The sequence below is a fragment of the Dromiciops gliroides genome, chromosome 3 (assembly GCF_019393635.1).
Source record: "Dromiciops gliroides isolate mDroGli1 chromosome 3, mDroGli1.pri, whole genome shotgun sequence".
Classification (NCBI taxonomy): Eukaryota; Metazoa; Chordata; class Mammalia; order Microbiotheria; family Microbiotheriidae; genus Dromiciops; species Dromiciops gliroides.
In genome coordinates, this window is record NC_057863.1 from 559,131,519 (window position 1) to 559,150,860 (window position 19,342).

The 19,342-nt window shown below is 38.1% G+C and overlaps 1 protein-coding gene and 1 non-coding gene across 8 annotated transcripts in view; one reads left to right on the forward strand and one right to left on the reverse strand.

The window, feature by feature from the left end:
- The window catches only part of DLG2 (discs large MAGUK scaffold protein 2), a 2,692,860-nt gene that overhangs the window by 1,262,607 nt on the left and 1,410,911 nt on the right, over positions 1-19,342 (reverse strand). The gene's annotated exons all lie outside the window — the stretch shown is intronic.
- Positions 2,952-3,058, forward strand: LOC122752092. Its single transcript, XR_006355893.1, has one exon. It is a non-coding gene; the product is annotated as a U6 spliceosomal RNA (small nuclear RNA).

Consider the following 19,342-nt stretch of genomic DNA (forward strand, 5'->3'; position numbering starts at 1 on the left):
ATATGTGTGTATATATATGTATGTATGGGCATATATACAAATGTATGTATTTGTGTGTATTTATATGTTTGAATTTCCATTTCTCTTTCCATGTTCCCTACCCCATAGACTCTAAGGTCCTTGGATTATAGACTGCTTCATTTTTGTGTGTGTTTGCATAGTTTTTATTTCACATAGTATCTAACACACAGCAGGTCTTAAAAATGTTTATTGCATGAATGAGTGAATGATCCTCAAAACCCAATGACATAGCTTTTACAGATAATTTTACCCTCATTTTAGAGATAAGGAAACTGAACCTTAGATAGGCTAAACAATTTGCCCTAGGGTCATACTTCCATGAGAGTAAGAGGTAGAGGCAGAACCCAGGTCTTGCTTGAGTCATAGTACATTTAACACCATGTTGTGATACTTCTCCATTACTGGACAGCATTAACTGCCGCTAGGGAGCTGGTTTTGTTTTTATCTATTTTTTCAACTCTCTGTGGATGCTCAGTTGTCAATGTGTCCTATTTTCTATACCCCTCCTCCCTGCTCTCTTCTACCATCCTTCTTACAAATGACTCCCCCTTATATTTTTCAGGTTTTCAATTTGATAATTTTAGGCAGCTCATGTGTAAAGATCTCTATAAAACACCCTGAGCTCTTTGGAGAAAAAGTACCATCTAAATTTGACAAATAAATAAATGATGACCCCTGCTTGACTGTCAAGGAGTCGCTTGGCAGGCCTACAGTTTATCCTACTCCTGCCAGCCTGCTGAAATGCATTCATTATCTTTACACACTGTTTTAGACTTTAGCATTTAGTTAAAGGATCTTTAGTTCCACCAGGAAGAACAATATAAATGAGGGCCAAGCAATTGTCCTTCAGTGGACACAATCTTAATGAATAAGCAGAGAAATGCAGCTTTGTAAGCCGCTGAATAGTTTCAGAAAAACAAGGCGATAACAATGTGTAAAAATCTTTTTAAGAAAGTTTATTTCACAGAGAGATTTTTTAAAAATCTCAATTTACACAGAAGGAATTACAAAAACATAAAGAATTTCCTTAGAATTCTCTTGTAACTTAAGACTTCATAAGTCATTGAAATTGGGGCTCAGAGGAATCTGTGCTACTTGGCATTTTTTCCCTTTTTAAAACATTCCTATTACAAGAACATTTCCCCCCACCCCCTTCTTGGTTTTATAGAAATTTTACAGGCTGTATTTCTTCAACAGATGAATTAGGCCTCCCAGCTGAGGCTTAGCCTACAAGACTAACAAGCACTGCGGATGGGTTGATGAGCAGGACAGGCAACCAAGAACTGGAAAAGAGTAGAAAAGATAGCAGGAGCTTATTGATTAAAATTTAGCTTATAAAGCCCTAAGTCACCTCTGTGGAACAAGTTAATTGTCATGTTTCCACAACCATTTCAGTTCAGTTTTCTATGGACAGAAGTGCATATACTAAAAAGAAGGTGACAACTGCCTTCAATGAATCCTTATATTCTCTATTCATTGCCATCCTGTATTGAGACAAAGAACGTCTGCTGCCCCGTGGTGTAGATTTTTTTTTCTTAAAGAGATTTCAAACACTTTATATTTCTATATACTCAGAAATTAGGTAGCTGATCCTCCCTCTCTGTTCACTCCCTTTTGTACTATTGTTAATCATGCCCTTTTATATAATGTAATACTGTCTGCTTTTATATGAGGGACCAAGGTGTGGTGGAAAGATCACAGGGTGTGGAATTAAAAATATTGGTTTGATTTCCAATACTGCTGTTTAAGACTAATGTAATCTTGGACATTTATGATGCAGATAGAAAATATACTTTCTAAGGGTCATTCTAAATCCAAATCCTATCTTTCCTCTAGGTCTCCACCCTAATACATTAAAACTCTTTGAGGGTTCAGGTCTCCACATATTGGGTGCCAGATTTTCAATTTATAAGAGAAATACCATATTAAAACTGCCATATTGTGAGTTTGGGCCATTCTATCCCCCTTGTTGAAACATTTTGGGATCTTACTTTGTTTTTTTATGAACGTTAGCCTCAGTTTCCTCTACAAAATTAGTGGGTTGGATTCAGTGGTCTCCAGTTCGAAATCTATGATCCATCTCCTCTTGGCAAGCATGCTATCTCTGCCTTTGTGAACTCACTAATAAAATAATGACAAAGACAGATCCTTTAAAGCACTCCATTAGAGACCTTTCACACAGGCCAAAGTGTATCCATTCAGAATGATTAGTCGAGCTTAGTTATTTGACCTGTAACAAATCCACTTATCTGGACCATATCTTACCCTCTTGGTGCACTGGTAGGTTCACAGATGCTCAAACCACCTGAGATGAAGTTTCTGCCACATGAAAAGGCTCAAAGCCTGTTTTTAGGAGAACCATTATGATATGTGAAGTGTGTACATATGGATACTATCTAGTTCTGGTTTGACTACCATGTAGTTGGGAGATTTTTTTTTTTATTTGTTGTGTAGTCAGAATTGTTGGAATCTTCAAAAGGACTCATAAGCTCTGGCAAGTTCTTTGTGCTGTATAAGCATCTTGGAAGGAAATGACTCCAAGGTCTCCTTCTTTCCTCCCTGAGGCCATAGGTCCACCTTGAAACAGACCTGAGTGCTTGACTTTTCTTGTTTTTCTCTTACAAACAGTAGAATCTCCAACCTACAGGGTTCTTAAATGCCAGGAACACGAGCCACAGAGATCTGGGAGTCCAGGGATGCAAGTCAGGTGTTTCATGTAGCCCAGCATAGAGTGACCATCTGGACTGACCTTTAGCAGTCCTGCCCAACAGAAATTGGCAGTGATGCCACTTTTAGGCATGAACTTGGTGGGAACAATGCTATGTAGGGACAGAACTAAGTTGTAAGCTCAATCCTTCCTCCGCTTCTGACATAGGTGGTTTGCAGCTATATTATAGAAGTAAACAGTCCTTTGTAAGAGGCATACATTAGTGCTCGCTTTGGCAGCATATATACTAAAATTGGAACGATACAGAGAAGATTAGCATGGCCCCTGCGCAAGGATTACATGCAAATTTATGAAGCATTCCATATTTTTTAAAGAATAGTTATACAGCAGTAAGTGGTTGAATGGAGCTAAGGGTTTAATTATGAACCCCCTAAAATGAGAATGAGGACAGAAGCAATAGAGGTTTGAGCCACCACTCACAAACCCCTCAAGATATCCAAGAATTCTGAGGCAAAGATGTAGTCTTCCTAGGCCTTGGAGAGTGGAGCCAGAGCACACTAGTGCAACAAGGGAATGAGAAATATGGGCATATATCTTGCCAAAAAGAATTTATGCTATGTCTATATCATTTCCTTGATCTAGGAAATATGTTACAAAAAACAAAAGAAAATATATTTGGCTAATACATATTGTTCTTTATTAACTCAGTCTGGTTTTTAGTGACTTTCACATCCATTTTTAATGATTTATAAGCCATACTTTCTAGTATATTGCCACAAATTTCCAAGGTCACTGACTTACAGTATGATGGATCCCTGTTTCTTCTATCTTTTTTATACATTATAATAATATATCTTATCTCCCATCTCATAGCATCTCTTTCCTTTTGTACAATTCCCCAAATGTTCCCAAGGGACTGTCTGACAATCACATTTACAATTTTTTTTCAATACAAGATATAGTTCATCTAGGCCAGTTATCTTAATTCATAACACAGTGCCTTGCATACAATAGACGGCTATTAAATGTTTGTTTAATGATATTTAAGTAGAACAGCTAAGCAATCTCTTCCTACCTACTCACTTTTATAGATTTCATTTGTTGTTAACCATTTTTTTTCCTTTAAATTTTATCCTCCATAGTCTGAAGGTCAGTGTCCTTGGTGAAGAAAACAAATTCAAAGCTAACTAGTCTGCTTTATTTTTTATCACTCATTATCATCATTGAATTCACCCAAGCCTTCTTTTCCCCCTCTTTTTGATATCAACATTGTTAAAAAAGATCTCATTTCAAGTACTGTGTACAGTAATCTGAGCTACATCCTGGGAACAGCATTGTTAACATGGAGAGCATCCAGAGGAAGGCCACCAGAATAATGAAGAGTCTTAAGTTCATTATGTGTGTATACACACATGTGTACATATATATGTGTGTGTGTGCCTGTGTGTGTGTATCTGTATTGTATGGATATGTACATACATATAATTTATATATTTAAATAGATCAATCCACATATGTGTATGTATATATGCACATGCATACATGCATATATGCATACATGCATACGGATTGATGGAGATGAGACTTGAGGAGAAAGGGGTAGGAATGGGACTTGATGGATGCCTAACAAAGATGTCATTTTGTGGAATTTGTTCTGTCTCAAAGGAGTCCTCATCATTGAGTATTTTCTTCAGTGTGGCATAGTAAAAAGAGAAAAGGACCTGGGTCCAAATCCTGTCCCTCCTACTACTTTCAATTAACTTGGACTGATAACTTTGTAACGATTAGAATGATGCCACCTGCTGGAGACTTACTGTAGAAGAGTTCCGCCCACGAAGCGAAGGTCTTTGAGGGCAAGACCAGGAGTCATTTCTTTGGTGTCAGGAAGTGATGTTGGCTAGTGGGAGGAAGAAGGAAGAGACTGGCACTCGGTCTTGCTCTCTTTGCTGAGGACACTGGTGGAGAAGGGAGCTAGAAATGTGCTCTCCCTTTAATAGATAGGAATCTAGGCCTTTCTCTCTCTCTTTATCAAATTCTTATTCTCCTTAATAAATGCTTAAAAGTCTAACTCTTGCTAAATCTTATAATTTATTTGCGACCACTCATTAGATATTTTAGACAGTTTAGCTAGAATTTTAGCTTTAACAACTTTATTTGAATAGCTGGGTATTATAATAGATAAAACACTGGAGTTGTCAAGAAGACACTGTTCAAATCCTACCTTAGACTCTTAATACCTGTGTGACCCAGGGCAAGTCTTTTAGCATCACTTCCCTCATCTATAAAATGGGAGTGGCACCTACCTCCCCACATGAAGAAATCTGTATAGTCTCATGACAACTGGAGTTTGAGTCTAGAAGAGATAATCCATTGTAATCCTATTAATAGGAAGTTGTAGATACCATTGACACAATAGGGCTATCATCATTGCTAAGGATTCTATTTTCTTTATATAAGAATCCTTTTTGATAGTTTACTCTGGTTATTCCTGAGCTAAGAATTCCCCAAATGCTGAGCATCATCATTAAATTTATCTTTTTCTCAAGCAAAATGCTGCAGTTATTCTGTTCTCCTCAGTTGTGCAGGTATGTTAACCAAGGTCTAAAATAGGCCCCAGATAACTGGCACCATTACAGATTTGAGGTTGCTGCAGCCTCAGGAGCTGAAGTAGGGGATTGTCCTTTTTTTCCAGTGGGCATTGTCACAGCTGGGAACGAGAAGTAGTCATATGTATCTTGTCAATCTCCAGATACAAATGACATTTGCTTACATTCTAGATATGGGAACTGGCTGAGGTGCAGAGGTGTATGGTTTATACCCAAATGTTCCAATCACCTGGAAGCAAATGAGGAGATGCATTTAGGATCCCCTCCAAAACATTAAAATTGGTTACTCTTTACAATATTAATTATAGAATGAATAGATTTCTACCCAAATGGGACTGCTTTATTTTATTTATTTTTGCTTTTGTAACACATCAAATTCAAATTCTTACAGCAACAATATCTCCCAAGAACTTCACTGTTTCTTTTTATTTTTATCTGGAGAAATGGTGGTTCTGGAATAATAGAAGAGAAAAAGGAATTAGGGCCTCTGGAAAGAAATCCCAGTTCTGTCACTTACTGAATGTGCAAACATCAGAAAGTCACTAAAACTAGCTGACCCTCAGTATCTGACCTGCAACATGAGATTAATAATACTTATACTTCATAGTTCAGAATCTAGGTTGTGGGAAAAGTAATCTGTAAGTGTAAAGTAACATGAGCAATGTGAATTACTGTCATTATTACTATCAACAGTAGAGGTAATTTCAAATTGGCAATGTTAATATATTTCTTCCAAAGCATAATGACAACAAATGGGTATGAGTGACCCCTAAGACTTTCTTCACTTTGAGGCATCTCTAATTGGCCCATTTATGAATGATTGACTTGTCACATGGGTTCTAGGTTAAATCATAGCAACATACTTCCAGGACACAACTGCCACATTGAGGATCATAGAATTTAGAGTAGAAAGGGATAGACAAAGTCATCTATTCCATCTACCTTCTTTTACAGACAAGGCAATAGAGGCACAAAGAAGTCAAAAGGCAGAGGTTGAATTAGAAATTATATATCCTGACTACAAACCCAGAACTCTGTCTATTACTCTTAGGGTGACTTAGTATTTAACAAGTCTATAAACTTGACAATGCATGGAATCCACCTATAACAAAAGAGTGTTACAAGACCTTCTGAGAGATCCCTCAGTTTGATCTCCTCACCCTAACAGAAGACAAAACTCAGTTTAATTAGGTTTGTAAAGCTTTGTTAAGACAACTTGGGCAGATTTTGAAAGTTCTCCATTGTGCCTGTATTTAAAAATCCTCACAGTGTCTTTCTTATGTCTTTTGTTCTTTTGTTTGTTTGTTTGTTTTTGGTGAGGCAATTTGGGTTAAGTGATTTACCTAGTGTCACACAGCTAGTAAGTGTCAAGTGTCTGAAGCTGGATTTGAACTCAGGTCCTCCTGACTCCAGGGCTGGTGCTCTATCCGCTGTGCCACCTAGCTGCCCTGTTCCTTATGTCTTAAATAAATTTTCTGTCCTGTCTTTAAGTCCATTTTCTCTTCCTGTGCCTTTAGCAGATAGGAAAATTAAGTTGCCATCATCTTATAACAATCTTTCACATACTTGAGGACTGTTACAAGAAGTCTCCCAATTGTCTCTTTTTGACCTGGCAAATAATTCATTTCTTGAGCTTTCTTCATAGAAGCCTTTTCCAACCACTTCATTATATTAGTGTCGCTCTTTTCCTGGATATTCTCCAAAGCTTAAGATGTTTCTCTTTAACAGGAAAGCCCCAAATTTGGCCCAGAACTTACAGGTTAGGTCTCAAGAGGGTTGTGGTGAATAAGGGATGTCCAAGATTTCCAGTTCACATCCTCCAATAGAGATTCTGCTGAGTCACATTGGCTGTTTCAAAAAAAGCATGCCTTAATACCACTGTATTGGAGAGGGTAGGTTGCTGGATACAGCTCTGGAATTAGAATTAGTAAGACCTGGATTTGGATCTTACCTCTGTGAATAATGGGCAAATAACTTCTGAGACTCAGTTTATGCATCTGTAAAGTGAGGGCGCTGGACTCCATGACTTCTAAAGACCCTTTCAACTTGAAATCCAATTACCCCTATACTTCAGTCAAGCAGTAAACAAATATTTATTAAGTAGTTACTATTCCAAGAATGATGATAAATGATGAGGACACAATGAGAGGCAAAAACATAGTCTCTGCCTCCAAGTAACTCACATTATAATAGAAACAATATGGAACATAAAAGATACAAGACAAGATAAGTTAGATGGAAGGCAATCTCAGAAGGAAGGCATTAACAGCTAGGGAGAACTGAGTGAGGAGTTCTGCTGAAGGTGATAAGATTAAGGAAGCCAGGGGAACCAGAAGGCAGAGGTTAGGGGGAAGAACATTCTAGTTATGTAGGATGGAGACTGCAAAGTAATGAAGATGGGGGAGGGATGGTATTTCCAATTTGAGGAACTGAAAGTAGGCTTGTGTAGCTAAATAACAGAGTACATGGTGGTTAGTGAAGTGAAAGAAGTACTGTATATTGGGAAGGGGGAAGGGGCCTGGTTGTGAAGAACTTTCAAGAGGAATTTATATGTGATTCTGGAAGTAATTGGGAGCCACTGAAGCTCATTAAGGGAGGAAGTATAATCTGGTTATACCTATACCTTAGAAAAATCATCTTGGAAGCTGAGTGGAGCATTGACAGGTCATTGCAATAGTCCAGGAGACAAATAATGTGGATCTTAACTAAGGTGGTATTGACTGTGTAAATAGAGAGAAGGCAAAGTATTTGAGAGATGATGAGTAGGTAGGAATAACAAGTTTTGGCAATTGATCAGATATGTGGGATGAGTAAGAGAGAGGATCCAAGAATGGCATCAAAGTTATGGGGCTGCGTGACTAGGAGAATGGTGCTGTCTTCAATCCTTATAGGGAAATTTGAAAGAGGTGAGGACTTGAGGCTAAAGATAATGAGTTATGCTTTGGATATATTTAAGGTGAGATGCTCATGGGATATCCAGTTTGAGATGTCCAAAAGGCAGTTGGTGATGTGAAATTGGAGGTCAGAAGAGAATCTAGGCATGGCTAGATAGGTCTGAAAATCACCTCATTACTAATAACTGAACCTATGGGAGTTGATAAGATCACCAGGTGAGACACCAGAGAACACAGGCTCTTAACCTGGGATACATGGATAAATTTCAGGGGATTAATTAACTTGGAGAGAAAAAATAAATTTTTAGTTCAACGTATTTCTTTTTTTGTAATCCTACACGTTTTATATATCATGATCTAAACACTTTTTAAAAAACTGAGAATAGGTTCATAGCTTCAGCAGACTGATAAAGGGAACCATAACACAAAACACTAAGAACCCCTAATCTAGATTGAGAAGAGGGATCCTGACAAAGCTTTTGGGTATATCCCTCGTTCTTGGGTGTTATATGGCTGATGATCTAGGAAAGGAGAATGAAAAGGAACATTTATACAGGAGAGCCAGAAGAGAACAGAATCATGGAAACTCAGAGAGGAGAACACATCCGGAATGATAAGAAAGTCATTGGGACTAGGAAGAGTCCAGGAGATTAGAAGCCTTTTTCCTCCCCAATGTTCTCATTAATCATCTTATCCTGCTGAATTCATGCTCCTCTTTTAAAGCTCAACTCTCATGCTATCTCTCTTCCTAGAAGCCTTCTTAGTTCTTCTTTGTCGATGAAGACTTTCCACTGTCATGGCTGACATAACACTATAGAAGGCTGTAGACAGGGAGTGGACTTGTGATTTCAATACTGGACAGAGCTCCCAGAAAAGAACTAACTCTACTGATTCAGATCAGCACCTTCTCTGTGACTTTCAATCAACACAGTTTTAATAAATATCCTATAAGTGTCAGGCATGTGGGGGTTCAATTAAAAAGAATGAGACAATCTTACTCTCAAGAAGCTTATATTTGAATGTGAGACAAATACCTATGTGAAAATATATAGAATATATATACATAAACTGAATAAATATAAAAATCTACAATGTTTATAAATAAAAGAGAGTTTGGGGGAAGATAGCAAGGAACAGGAAAGACACTGAAAGCCTCCTATGTGTCACAGGGAAGACTTGAATCTAGATCTGCCCAGCTCTAAGGCCAGATCTCTATACTGCCTCTTGTAGCCTGATATTTATCTATCTAATGTACTTTTATATAATGGAGTGCGTCTTAGTGATTGTGTTATTATCTCACACTCCTCCTCGATTGGGATGCTCCATGAAGATGAGATGTCTTATCCAATCTCTATATCTTTCTGAGGCATCAGTACCCAGGAACATAATGAGCACTTAATATATGCCTGCTGAATCATATTGTAACATCCCTATCTTCAGAGAATTCAAGATAAAGCAAATATTCAGTGAAAATACATTCAAAGCACAGAAGCCATTCTCATTCAATGAAATAATCAATGATACTTCTTTAATTTATATCTACTTTAAAGTCATTGCATTCTCCTCTACTAATTCTTGATAATCTCTTGTCAAAAGTGCATTTGAGGGGCAGCTAGGTGGCGCAGTGGATAGAGCACCGGCCCTGGAGACAGGAGGACCTGAGTTCAAATCCAGCCTCAGACACTTAACACTTACTAGCTGTGTGACTCTGGGCAAGTCACTTAAACCTCATTGCCCTGCAAAATTAAAAAAAAAAGTGCATTTGAGGGGCAGCTAGGTGGCAAAGTGGATAAAACACCAGCCCTGGATTCAGGAGGACCTTTGTTCAAATCTGACCTCAGATACTTGACACTTACTAGCTGTGTGACCCTGGGCAAGTCACTTAACCCTCATTGTCCTGCCCCTCCCCCCAAAAAAGTGCACTTGAAAAAAAATATATATGTAAATATCAGGAGGACCTGAGTTCAAATCGGGCCTCAGACCTTTACTAGCTGTGTGACTCTGGGCAAGTCATAACCCTGTTTGCCTCCAAAAAAAGAAACAGAAGGAAAATAGAGAAAGAAAGAGAGAGAGAGAGAGAGAGAGAGAGAGAGAGAGAGAGAGAGAGAGAGAGAGAGAGAGAGAGAGAGAGAGAGAGAAATGAAAATTCACTGCCATTTCCATGAAGAGATAGAGGGAGAGGCTAGTTGTTAGATCATGTTTCACTCTTCATGACACCTTTTGGGGTTTTCTTGACAAAGGCACTAGAGAGGTTTGCCATTTCCTTCTCCAGCTTTATAGACAAGAAAACAGAAACAAAGAGCATTAAGTGACTTGTGCAGGGTGACATAGCTAGGAAGGGTCTGAGTCCAAATCCGAACTCACGAAGAAGAATCTTCCTGACTCCAGGCCCTGCACTCTAACTGCTGTACCACCTAGCTGCCCTGCTAAGGACAGCAAAAGTAAAAATGGAAACACTCCTGTTTTCCCCATTCATAACCTTTATATATATATACATGTATATATGTGTATATATATGTATGTATATATATACACATATACATGTATATATGTATATATACATAACATTTATATATATATACACACATGTATATACACACACACACACATATATATATATATATATATAAAGCATAAATAACAGCTGGATGTGTGTGCACATGTATATGTGTTTACATAGACAGATCCACCTATGCTCATGCATCTTATTTTCCTATACCAGAGGTAATTTTTAAGTAACAAGAATATGTTTGTCAAAGATCATTGCAGAGCAAAGATTGCTCCCTATCCCCAAGGTAGATCAACATTTCTAGATTATGAGAAGTAGTGTGGAACAGCAAACAATGCACTGAATCTGGTTCACATCTCAGCTCTGCTATCTCTGGGTACCTTTGGGCAAGCCATTTTATTTCTGGCCCTTAGTTTTCTCATTTGTAAAATGAGGAGCATTGGACACTAAAGTCCTTTCCAATTCTAAAACTGGGATCCTGAGGTCTTATGTCCAAAATTCAGTCATCTAGAGGCGCTGTGCTTTTAAGTGACTTGGCCACGATCACACAGCTAGAATGTGTCATAGGCAAGTCTTGATACCGGGTCTTTCTGACTTTAGGGCCCAGGCCCTACTATTCAGCATTCTCATGCTCATGCTCATGCTCTCTCTGTCTCTGCCCAAACATACATATTTGTGTATATACATTATATATTAAAATGCATACATGTGTACATATATACACACATATTTACATATATTTGTGTACATCATATATACATATATACAGATAGATAGATGCATGTATATTAGAACATTGAAACTGGACTCAAGAAGACATGAGTGGGGCAGCTAGGGGGCACAGTAGATAAAGCACCAGCCCTGGATTCAGGAAGATCTGAGTTCAAATTCAGCCTCAGACACTTGACATTTACTAGCTGTGTGATCCTGGGCAAGTCACTTAACCCTCATTGCCCCTGTAAAACAAACAAACAAACAAACAAAAAAGAAGACATGAGTTCAAATTTTCTTTGAAACACCATCTGTGTGACTCCAGGCAAATGACTTCACTTCTAAGTTTCTGTTTCCTCATCTCTAAAATAGATATATAACACGTACCTTTCAGGGTTATTATGAGGATCAAATTAGATAACATGAAAAGTGTTCTGCAAAACTTAAAGGACTATGTACATGTAATTTTTCATCATTATATGAACATCTCATTTTTTTTTCCTTTGCAGCTCAGTAAATGAAGCACATGTAGGTTCTCTATGTACTATATATAATTGTACAGAACTGTATGTGGGAGGTGGAGTTTACTATTATATAGAAAAAGTGATTTTGTCTATCAGTCAACATGGTCGTAGATTAACATGAAGTTTAAGGTAACAATTACACTCCTCTTCTTTCCCCTCCCCCTCCCCCCCAAAAATTAACAGGGATATTCATAGGTTGATTCATAGGATTTAGACCTAAGAGGTCAACTTTACTTTCAATTATTATTCATATTTGATAAATGAGCAAATAGGCATAAGGAGATAAAGAAGTTACCTAAGGTCACTCAGAAAATTATCCTAGGACCAAGCCAGAGATTCCTCTGAGTCTTATATTAAGGTTCCTTCCCCTAGACAAGGATTATGGTATAATGGACAGTACTGGATGGGGAAGCAAGTTACTTGGGAATACCTTTCAATTTCTGCTACTGACTTCCTCTGAAACCTGCCACACGTCACTGGAGCTCCCAGAACATCAGATTTTTCTTCATAAAAAGTGTTGAGTCTAGAATGTTTTGTCATGAATATCCCTGCTACTTCTAAGATTTGATGACTTTAGTCCAGCAATACTTTTAGACTGGTACCATTTTTGTTCTCTTGTAAGAGTACAATATTATACTTTTAAAATCTGTGTCTAATTATCCTGAATCTGAAGAAATTCCTTTAATTAGAGATGTACCTCGAAGAAGAGGATTGGAACAGCTTCCCAAAGTATAATCCTGAAAGTGAGATACCTATCTTTCACTGGAACTTTGTACTCCACCCAGAGATGCCCCTGACTCTTACAGATGACCTCATCTTATTGGGTCTTAGGCCTCTATGCAACTGCTCTGCCATTTCCTTATCATGAGCCCCACCTCTACTTTCCAATAACCTTCTATGTGTTATGTTTTATTTTTCCCCCATTAAAATGTAAGCTCCTTAATGGCAGGAATTACTTGCTTTTATTTGTATTCCCAGGGCTTAGTAAAGCGCCTGGAACTTAGTAAGTATATAATAAATGTTTCCTCATTCTCTCTCTCTCTCTCTCTCTCTCTCTCTCTCTCTCTCTCTCTCTTTCTCTCTCTCTCTCTCTCTTTCTCTCCCTCCCTCCCTCCATCCCTCCCTCTGTCCCTCCATTTCCCCCTCTCTTTTTCACTCCCTTCCTCCCGTTCTTCTCTCTTATTACCCAACATGACTTATCTACACATTTGATAGTCATTCCATTGCTTCCTCAAATTGAATTATGGATAAAAAATATCTAGTACAGGGGGCAGCTAGATGTCACCGTGGATAAAGCACTGGCCTTGGATTCAGCAGGACCTGAGTTAAAATCCAGCCCCAGACACTTGACACTTACTAGCTATGTGACCTTAGACAAGTCACTTAACCCTAATTGCCCTGAAAAAAAAAAAAAAAATATATATATATATATATATATATATTCCAGTACAACAGACCCTAGGACTGGTCTCTGGAATACTCCACTAGAGAACTTCCTCCAGGTTAAATGAACATTCTCCCAATTTGAAATCTGTCAAAGTGTACTATAAGCCAGTCCATATTTCTCCTTCTTGCCCACAAGATATTAGGAGAAACTTAAAAAAACCAATTTTGCTGAAATTCAGTTAGTGTGCATGCTAATCCTCTATCTACTAAAACTAGATACCCCATTAAGATAGTAGATAAAGGTGTCTGGAGGGTAGGATGTAGCTTATACATCTTTAAGTTTCAAAGAATATTTGTTTAATAAATGATGGAAATTGGTTATTTTAGACTCTACCATTCCAGATTTCCTCTTGATAGTTCCTCTTCCTAATTGGATGCTCAGAATAATCATCTGAAAGGAAGATTTTCAACCTGCTATTAATTGCCTTCATTCATTAAGCTATGTGTCCCTACTCCATGCTGAATTAACATTATCACACTGGCCTTCACAAATAAATGTAGCTTCAAATAGGCCAATTAGGGAAAGAAATGGTACAAAAGAAGAAAAAAATAGCCGAAGGACACAACATAGACCTTCACCTGAAAAATGCCCCAAGTCAGCTTTCCTGACAGAGAGATTGATAAACTAAGAGAGCAGCAACCACATGAAGGACAGATGGAAAAAAATCAAAAGGTGTAGAAAAGCAGCAGAAGGGAGTAGACAACAAAACTGATGCCTCCATTTCCACTGGTTTTGCTATCTCTTCCTTCCTTCTGTTCCTCTCTTATCTCTTACCTGCAGAAATTCCTCCAATGAAATTTAGTTGCTGTCTCTTCCTGGCAGAGTTGAACATCTAACTAGCATTATCAATGTATTTGGGGAAATATAGGTCTGTCTAGCATACAATGCAAAAAAAAGATCAATAGGGAACCTATTTTTTTTTCTTTTTATTTGTTTTAGTTGGGAGATGGAAATGGACTTCTCCACGGTACTTAATTTTGATTTCAGAAATTGATTTTCTACTCTGTTTTCTGCTGCTGCTCCAGAAACTATGTTTCCTAAGTAGTGTGGTCTATCCTATTCACTTTGGCAGATTTCAGCTAGCTAAATAATCTGAGCAGCCCTGAGAGGTCATTCTATCCCCTGTTTGGCCAAGCACATCAGAATTAGAATTGCTGTTTCCATTTAGAATGACAAATGTCAGTAACATAGACATCTGCTAGAATTGTCAGCATTGGTTTCATTTATCATTCAGAATTGAGGGGTAATTTGAGAATGGTAATATACAAACATAGATTCCATAAGATTCACAGAAACAGAAGCTCTCCATTGGAAGCAACTTTTGAGACCATTTTATCCTAGCTGTGTCTGAATAAGCCTATGCCACAAGTAGTAAACCATTTTTGCTTGAGAAATACTAGAGAGGACAACCCTATTGCTCCTTCTTTCTCTAAAGGCAGACTAGTCCACTGGATAAAGAACTTTCCCCCTCACTTTGATCCCCAATGTGTCTTTTTAAAACTTCACCAAGCAATCCCCTCTTCCTGGTGATAGCCCTCCAAATACTCAAAAACAGTTATCTTTACCCCTGCCCCCTCCACACATATTTAAAATAATTTATTCTTCAGGAAAAAAAAAAAAAAAACTTCCCTCCATCCCAGTTCTTTCAACCAATTTTCATATAGCCTGTAGCAACTCCTTAGGTTAGCATTATAAATATGGAGTCAGAAAAACCTGGGTATCTACTAGATATGAGTCCCTAGCCATATATTTAACCTCTCTGAGCCTCAGTTTTCTTATCTTTAAAATGGGAATAATAATAGCATCCTTCTCATGTGGCTAGTATTTCCCAAGCTTCTCTCCTTGGTCCATTTCTCTTCTCCTTTTATACACCCTGTCAATAACATCATTAAATCCTCTGGCTTTCAGGCATCAGTCAGTCAGTCATTCAATAAACATTCATTTAGCACCTACTACATACCAGGCACTGTGCTAAGGTCTATGGATACAAAGAAAGCCACAAGACAATCCCTGCCTTCAAGGAGATTACATTCTAATGGTGAAGATAATACATAAAAAGAAACTGCAAAGGGAATGGGAAAGGTATACTCCGTGGGGACATGATGAAGTCCAGACGAGTGTACACTGCTAGGAAATGAAGAGATGATAGTCTTGGGAGTTCTTTTAAATGGAGTTTAACTATTATTTCTAAGAAGGTGACTCACAGATACACACGTGTGTACATAATTAAAATGTCTATTCTACACATACATATACAACACAAATATGCATTCACATGCATGCATATAAACTATTTTTCATATATGTATATCATATGCTACAAACCTGTGAGACCAGAAGGCTGGTGGTATGTATATGTTCATGTAAGTAAATAAGTATGTGTCTATGTGTTTGTGTGTATGTGTATGTATATGTATGTATTCATGCATGTATATATGTATCTCCATCCTTCCCTAAGATTTAGCTCAGGATCAGCAATTGCCTATTGGATCTTACAAACTGCATATCCTGGAACCATATTAAACAATACATCTAAAATTTAACTTATTATATACCTCTCCCACACCCCAACCTTCCCCTCTTCCAAATGTTGCTACTTCTGTCAAAAGCACCAGCATCTTTCTGATCTCCCAGTTTTGTAACCTCAGTATTATTTTCAACTCCTTAATCCCTTTCAAACTATATCTCCAAATGAGTTGACAAACCTTGCTATTTCTACCATCAGAACAAATATCTTACCCAGTGCTTTCTTTTCACCCCTACAACTACCACCTTCATTAAGCTCATCAATTCTTATTTTACTCATTGCAATAACATACTAATTGGCCTCTCCTCCTTACAGTCTCTCACTACCCCAGTCCATCCTGCATTGTTTACAAAATAATTTGCTTTAAAGGCAGAAATGACTAAGTGACTCCCCTACTCAATAAATTCCAGAGGTTCCCTATTGCCCTCAGGATAAAATATGATTTCCCCTGTTTTGCTCCTACACAACCTCAATGGATATTATTCCTGCTCCCACCCACTGGCCTTCTCTCTGTTCTATATGCAACACTCTCATTCCCTTATCTTTGCATTGGCAATTCCAAATATCTGAAACTTATTCCCTCCTTATCTATGCAGCTCTGACTCCATCTTCTGCATCAATTCTTTCTTGATCCCTCAATTACTAGTGCCCTGTCTCCCAAACTACTTTGTATTTAACTACTTTGTATCTATGTGTGTTTGTTCACTTTATGTTTATTCTGTCCACATTTATGTATGTGCTGGTTAACTCCCCTTTTTAAATGTAAACTCCCTGTGAACAAGGGTTGTTTCATTCTTTGTCCTTATACTTGTAAAGTGGAGTACACAATAGGTGCCTAACAATACTTGGTGAGCAATTGATTGTAAGGCTCAAATGAGGTAATATTTATAACAATGCCTTGCAAACCTTAAAATGCTATCATACATGTCAAATCTAATGTTAATAACTGAAGAACAGAAACAAGTATCTGAAGTCTTTCACTAATCCAGGATGCTCTCCTCAATATACCTTGAAATTTGGCAAAGTCACAGTTTCCCCAGCTAAGTTTGATGCACAATAACTGCATTAACACATAATAACAAAATGAAACCATAAGTTATGAACCTTCTTCATAAAACCATTCAGCCAATCATTCTCTTACAGTCATTGCCCAAAGAATTAATTTGCCTGGGTAATTTTTTTTTTTTCCATTTAGCTTCACATTCTTGTGGGACCAGTAACACTGAGAATGGGATGGAACATGGGGTAGTTACATAGTACAGAGGTTAGAGTTCTAACTGGACTAAGAAAGACCTCAATTCAAATATTGTTCCAGACATTGATTAGCTGAATGGTCCTGGGAAAGTCACTTGAGTTCCCTAAATCTCCTTCCTGTAAAAACTTGGATCACATAGCATCTGTTTTACAGGCTTGTTACAAGAAGCAAATGAATTAATAATATATGTGAAATATTTTATAGACCTTAAAGTATTATATAATGCTAGCTATTATTATAATTTTTATTATGTCTAAATCTTAGGATTGCTCAGCAAAATAAATTGCCAGTGTCACTCCTAGTAGACATAGGAACATTTAGGAATGCTGCTACTTCATGTAGGAAAGTCCCCGCCTGCACACTGGCTAGGAGCAACTCATTCAGATTCAGGAATGAAGGCCAAAATGATCAGTTTGTTTCTTGTCAGCACAGTTCAAATTCACATTCTTGACTCGGCAGGACGGTGTGCTTTCCAGCACATCCATTACAGGGACTTGGCTCAAGCTGGTGATGTCTGTATGACTTAATGTGTAAGAGACCAAAACTACCATGAGCCAAGGGAGCAGAAAGTGGAAGGTTCTGAGAGACGCTGAGGACATCTCATTGTATACTTGAAGCCTGAAACTAAACACACACTCCAGAGGTTTGTGGGAATTCCGATGCCAGACATTTCCAAGCTTCTACATTCAACAATGCAAATAAACTTTCTAACCCATCAACTGAACAGCACTGGCCCTATTTTTACATGAAAAGGTTATTTGGAAATCTCAGGGAATACTTGTGCATGACAAAAAAATCTGCAACCTTGGCAAATCACAGTGACTAAACAGCAGGGCAGGAACCAGGAAGACACATGGCCTATGTCTACCACCATCCCTCAGACATCAGCTTCCTATAACTGTGGCCTATCTTGAGCTAGCTCCACACTCCCAAACTTAAAATCCCTACAGACTTTCTTTCTTATTGTAATGCCTTTTTGCAAGCTTGTCACACTGCTCAGACCCTTCCTTTGGCCATTTCACTGATGCTTGCTCTGTTCCTATAATGTTAATTCCTATTTTTCCTTGCTGCTGAATGTTCTGCTAATACCAACCTACTTCTTCCTTTTGGCCGGTCTTACACAATTGTGTTTGAACCTCCAGGATGATGGAAGCTAGAGTTGAGAGGAACAGATAAGAAGGTCATAGATTTGAGCTAAGATGTCCTCTGGTCTAAATCTCATTGAAAGATGAAGAATGCAAGGCCAAGGGAGTAAAGTTACTCATCCCCGGACATAAATATAAATAAGTAGCAGGACTGGGATTCAAACTCAGTTTCTCTGACTCCAATCTAGCACTTTTCCTATTATATACACAAAATAAATATTTTACTCTGCCATGCACTACCCGTATAAATTTGTAGAAACTTTTTAGGGAGTCATTTTGTTTCTGGACCTCACTTTCCCCATGCATATTCAATATTTCTCTTAAGGCTACTCTCTTCAACTCATGCTTGTAGGTTGGTCACTCATGTTCATCAATGGGCAATGACTAACCGAGGTTCAAAGTACTCTGTGGGTCTGTTCTTCTAAAAAAATAGTTCAGAGCCTGAACCAGTACATTCACCTTTAATAATCAATGCGTGGATAGAATTAACTCAAAGCAAAAGCATTTATTTAAATGACAGAGAATGTACAATAATACTGCACCATCCTCCCCCACAAACGAAAGTCATATTCTACGTAAAAACACACTGTCAGTGAAAAGAGTAGGCATATCTATTGAATACACAAACTCACACACACACACACACACACACACACATATGCATGGGGGACACACATGGCCAAAGTATCTCAGGCCTCTGATCAGGCAGGTACCTCAAGACTTTCTCTCCTTGAAATGTCCTCATGCTATTCCCCGGGAATATTTTGGGTATCATCTTTGCTGGGTGGGTCACCTTCCTGGGCTTCACAAGCTTTCTCCACAGTAGGTGTAACTTAACCTGATTGCAGCTAAACTCTTGGGCCTAATTTTTTTTTTTTTTTTTTTTTGTGGCTATGTCAAGATACCATTGCCAATTTGGAGAAGAGGCAGTATAGAGAGATTATCCCCTCTCCTGTTGCCCACTTTAAGAGGCCCAACATAAAAAGCAAAGAATGGTTCCCTCTTGATATCTATGCTATTCTTCCACAAATGCCT